Source organism: Ranitomeya variabilis, chromosome 3 (assembly GCF_051348905.1).
Source record: "Ranitomeya variabilis isolate aRanVar5 chromosome 3, aRanVar5.hap1, whole genome shotgun sequence".
Taxonomy (NCBI): Eukaryota; Metazoa; Chordata; class Amphibia; order Anura; family Dendrobatidae; genus Ranitomeya; species Ranitomeya variabilis.
In genome coordinates this window covers 640,164,966-640,170,965 of record NC_135234.1, presented here as the reverse complement: position 1 = coordinate 640,170,965, position 6,000 = coordinate 640,164,966, and positions in this window count along the sequence as shown.

Genomic DNA, 6,000 nt, shown 5'->3' with positions numbered 1-6,000 from the left:
CGTCCCAGAAAGGGGGCGGGGCTTATCGCCGAGCGGCTTCGCCGCTGCGGCGAACCCGCCGGCAAGCCGTACCATGGAGCCATACCCTTATAGGGTTTAGGCATTACTTGGTGTTTCATTACAATCCAAGACAATGGGGCATATTTATATAAGGTGATAATTTAATGACTGCTAAACATGAGAAAAGCAAAAAAAAAAAGTCAAACACCGTAGAAATATAATGCACGGACTTCAAGGAATTCTCCACTGCTCAGAAACATCTTTCACTTCCTCCAGTTGTCAATTACTTCCGTAGAAAGAGTGAAGCCAATGCTGATTGGCCACAGGGATTGCGTGACATAATAATGTCACGCGATCCCCTGGAGAGCCAATGCCGACACCGCTAGAACAGCGCCAGAACCGAAGGTGAGCAAAGGTGCTATTAATTTACTGGGGGGAACCTAGAAATTGAGAAGGGGTTGTCTGAGTAGTGGACAACCCCTTTAAGTACTTTTTTTTTATTCCACATCTATTCCAAAAGACTGTTTTTAGATAAATGTGCCTGAACAACTATGGGATAATACCCTTTTCCTTGGCTGCAACGATATACCTACAAGACCCGAGCTGTGTAAAAAGGAGCCAGGGCTCGAAAGTGGTTAATGCATAAATAAAATCTAATACATGATGGACATGATCAACCTAATTATTAAAAATCATTGTACACCCAATGTTTTCTCCTCCCAAACTCACCAGGTAGTTTAATAGCAGAGAACAAATCCTTTCACCACAAAGGATCGTTCTCGTTTATCGACAATAACAACAAAGGTCTAGCAGCAAGTCTCTCGTGTCCATCATCTGCTACAGTACATCTGCACCACATACTAAAGTAATAAGGCACTCAGAAAAAGAGGGTTAATCAAGTGACAGATGCACCCTTGTAACATAAAGTCCTCAGCTTATCCTCGCACACACAGAAACAAGCAGCAACGCTAGACTGTTCACCGACAACACCTACTGAACAGCCCAACTCTACGTCGTGACCTACCACACAAATCTGCCAACTCACCGTATACTGTGAGCTGTCTTTATTTCATAGTTACACATAGGTGAAACAACCTTAAAGTCAGTAAAGTTGCATCCACCTCAGCCATTGTGTGTGGAAAAACATGACCAATACTATGTTCACTTGGTGCTTTCAATGTTTTGGATGAAAACTGTTGGATGGAAGGATGCCACCATGATAATATGTTCTCAGAAATACAATATGCATGAAATATCTCAACTGGCTTGTCTACAATTGTAGTCTAAGACCGAATTCAGACATCCATCTATCAATGTCCAAGTATAAACCACGACGTGCAGGCTAACTGCAGGTCTAATGACCCAAACATATATGCCTGCTGCTAGTCCGTCCATTGTGGACTGCACCTGAACTGTGATACACAGACGTCTGACTACAGCCTAAGCACGATCAGTCATGGAATAAAACGAAGAAACATTCGTCATACTTGTGGCCTTGCTATGATTTATACAGATCTTTTGTCTAGAGAGTCTTCTCAGAGAAACATGAAGTTCCTGAGGCACAGTTTGTTCTTTCCTAAATGAAAGGCTATGTTCCATTTGTGTGAAATGTCCATGTGGAGCCCGATTTTTCGATCAGATGGCTCACGAACTCACAGAGCTTTATAGATCTATTCAAACATCCATGAGCACACATGTCCTTTTCTGATTTGATTTTGAGGATCAGTATAGGACATACATATGAATCTGTGTGCTGTCCGATAAAAAGACAGACATCACATCGGCACTTCACACGAATGTGTGAATGTAGCCTAACTAGTATGAAATTAGAGGCAAAAAGAGGAACGGTATGACCCCTATGAAGGCCTAGGAGTACCAAAATGAACTCAGAGATTAGCTGGAGATCTAGTATGGTCATGGGTAATAGCAATTTTTCAGCAAGTAATGGTTCCTGAATTTTGAGGATTTTTTTTTGTCATCAGAGAGTAATTTTTCACAATTAGGATCAGAGCACTGAACAGCGCCATGACAAGCTCCTTTTTTTTTTTAAAGTGTATGATCTGAATAGACATGTCAAGAAGTATGTCATTTTTAAGGCCAGCGTTGCCCCTAAGGAATTCATAGAAAACATACTCTTCATCGGATGTCTTGAAGATTGTCTAAAAAATCAAGCTGCTGAATTCTGTATCTCCGATTTAGATATATGTAGGGTAAATTAGACTATCCAATTTTTGTCAGATCCATTAAAAAAATAGTTCTGTATAAGGCTGGTAGATGTGACAGTGACACGAGTTTCCAACAGCAGATATTTGTCTGTAATATGCAACGTAGTAGTGTGCTACATACAGGGGAGGCAGGACAATCAGTGACATCACGATCTTTGGTTTTTCCTTCCGTGATGTCACTAAATCCTAGCAAATGACCCAGCTACAGTCCTATTAGAGATATCACATAAGATTACTGACGATACGGGTAAGGGGAAGTTCATCCGTTGAATGATGACAACTATAATGACAAGTTGTTGGCCCTTTTGTCAGTCGCTCTACCACTATGCTTACAAAAACTAGCGCCAAGTAAGTAATGACAAATTGCCCTGGCTCATGTTTTGTGTGCATAGCAATAGAAGCTGGGTTTTGTACCTGATGACCTCTATGGATGAGGTGAACAGACACAAACCGGTCCAGAAAAGAAACATCTCACACAACCATCTCCTTAGTAATATACCAGCATCCTAACATTATATGTACAGCGTCCTAACATTATATGTACACACATAAATAAAAACGGTTTTCTGCCTTCCTTCCCATGAGTAAATGACAACGATGTCAACCTGATGCATTCCTTATGGCACGCTGCCACTAGCAAAGCTACCAGTCTACCAAAACTCAAGTAACTTATAGTGTCCTTCCACTATCATGTAAGAAACGAAGCTAATAAATATTGTCATGGAGGCTGCATGTCCTCTTACGAAGTACTATTAGTGTATTCTTGCAATTGGTACAAACTTCAGGATTTTTGTAACGTTCCCTAGTGGGGTCCAATCTGTATCCAGATTAACCGTGTCGCATGCAGACTGAATATGGGTCAGGACCCTCCTTCCAAATTGCGGACTGTGAGCACTATATAGCTTCTACTTTCCATGACAGAGTAATTAACTCAAGACAAAAAAAGGAAATGTGAACTTTGGAGCCAGAGAAGAATGAACTCAATGGAATTGGCTAGGCTGTCATCTACCAATGGCGCCATCATAAAGGAAGACAGAAAACACACCGTATTGCACTGTGGATGTATGGAGGGATGAAGTGTTATAATTCCCTTTTTATGGCTTTTCAAACTCTTTGGTAACATATTGATATATATACAGTCACAAATAACAAAACAAGTCCTTCTATCTCTATGATAAAACACACCCGATCCTATATCTACACAGCTTAACTGTGAACACCAAACTGTACAAAGCACAGCATGCTCCCCCGAAAAGGAAGACAAAGAAGTCCTACGCCCTCCTGCTGACTGTTTGCTATGCACATATATACACCATGTTTATTTATGCCCCTACAACATCATCTGTAAATAAGTTGGCCAAAGTATGGCCCAACAAAAATTGAGGCAGGAATTTCTTTAAAAGTCAGGTCGAAGAATTATTTTCTACAATCAACCGGACAAACAATGCAAAATAAGAAGCATGAAATGACACACTGATGGGAATGAATACTGTAGAGCTATGGTATCGACTCTGTAGGAAACAGAGGGTTTGGACAGTCACAGGTTAAGGGAATTTTGTGCGTTGTGTAGTCTTGAGAAGATTATTATGTACAGGAGTATTGATATAGGTTATCTCTTACATGTACATCTCCTTTTAGGACTGACGACCGGAGACAATACAGTCAAAGTCGAAAATATCTTCTAGGAGGAAGGAAGCGGTAACTGGGCTAATTATGCATGGCAAGTCATCCACTATCATCTGTTAGATGTCTTGGAGCTGGAAACATGAAAGCTGCCATCTTCCAGGCATTTACTATAATACATCTGCATGACCTTATTACCTAATTACGGCATAGGGCACCAGACTTACAACATCTCATGGGCATTTGTCTTCTGGTTTATATCAAATGGCAGCAACTGCTCGGTCAGAAAAAGTCCCAAGATGATTTGCTAAATTAGCAAAACCAAACAAAAGTCAACTATGAGGAGTATCTTATGCAAAAAAATGTACACCATTTAACCCATAACATACTCATTTTAAAAAATCATTAGCATATGGATAATTTGATCATTTGGATGAAGTGATATAAGTGTGCTCCCCAAAAGTCTAAGCTGACTCTTCACGCAATTTTTGAGATGTTTAGGTAAACGTAAAAAAATGCCATAACAGTCCATCCGCTGTGAGGCCGGTACTACATGATGACTTTGGTCCTGGTGCCATTTAGTCATGTCACTCTTGTCCAGGATATAAATTGACAAAAGCTAAGTGTAGGGAAGATGCTAAAATAAAATCCAAACCACCTACTGCATTCCTAGATCTATTGCTCTAGAGATCCCACTACTGGAGCCATTGGACTACTGGAACTGCAAGGCTTGAAATTATAGTATTGGGTTTTGTTTTTTTAAGATATTTTATCAACTTCCATAAATTATCCAATTTCTTTGATCCTGGAAAAGTCCTTTAAGGGGTGATGGTGTTTCCAAGAATGGCCTTATAAATGTATTTGAGAAGGAACTGCCAATTTATATTGACGATAATGAGATCTATTCATCTCATTTAGAAAGCACAACATTCCCATAACCAAAATAGATCACAATGTGACCTAGTGACTGTCCTACTGTCTTAATCCTCTTCCAACAACCATATAATTGGGCCACCATGATACCCCAATATATATCCGCAAATTATTCTTAATCACTAAAAAAAGAAATACAATGATAAGCTGACCTAAACTGCAATGCCCTGGACATGTCTGTACACATTACACTATGCAAATAAATGGAAGCCTCACAAGTAGAACCAAGAAAAAGATTATGTACAATCATTGCCAACAATAGGTGAAACTTTCCTCCGTGCAGAAAGTTCTGTAAATTAGATGGTGACAAAATAGAAACCAAATAGGACCCAAAAACAAAACGCGGGTGGGTTAGATTGTACCAAGACTTCATATAATGAGGTTTAAGAACTGAGTTGAGTTTCTAGCCAGACTTACATCTCCTTGCCAAGGCTTTAATATGTTATTTTAGCTCCAGATCACATTTACGAACCAATAGTTTTTCCTGATCTTTGGAAACTAGATAGCTCTCAGGAAGACTTGAATTAGACTTATAGATAAATCCTCATCTACAAAAATGCAGCTACTGAAAACTAGAATATATAGAAGTCCGCTATAAGATGCCAACATGTGTGCCCACAGAATCTTACAAATCCAATCTTATGGAGGCGTGTAACGCATGGAGAAGAAACAATGATCCTCATATAGGCTACTGAGCAGAAAGGTGTAAATCTGAAGTATGGGAATAGCTTTCTACAATTCATGCACACACAGTTGTATAATCCCAGAGGCTCTCCTTAAAAACAATATTTACCGTCTCCCGAAAAATGATCTTCCATGGGTTTCATTGCCAACTTTAAAGTACAGTAAAGTACAATATCGCTGTTAACAACAGTCATCAAAATGACTTCTCTAAGGCGCCCCGAGAGTCTGAGAGAGATGATGTATCCCCGTACAGTCCGTCCGGTGAGGGGGACACAATATTGTAGTGCTTAGATCTTGCAGTAGGAGGATAATCCTACTGTAGGACTCTTTATCATTCTTAGACCTTCTAAGGCCAACTTTCCACATCTGACATTCATGGTCCACGTATGGACTGCTAGATACAGACTGGTGACGGTTCTTGTGACCTGAACTCAATAGCCTCATAGACATATATCACAAGGCCAGGCCATACATTGGTGTCTGTACTCGGGACTATGCATGTTGGATATTTGAAGCCGGCCTTACGGTGGCCTTT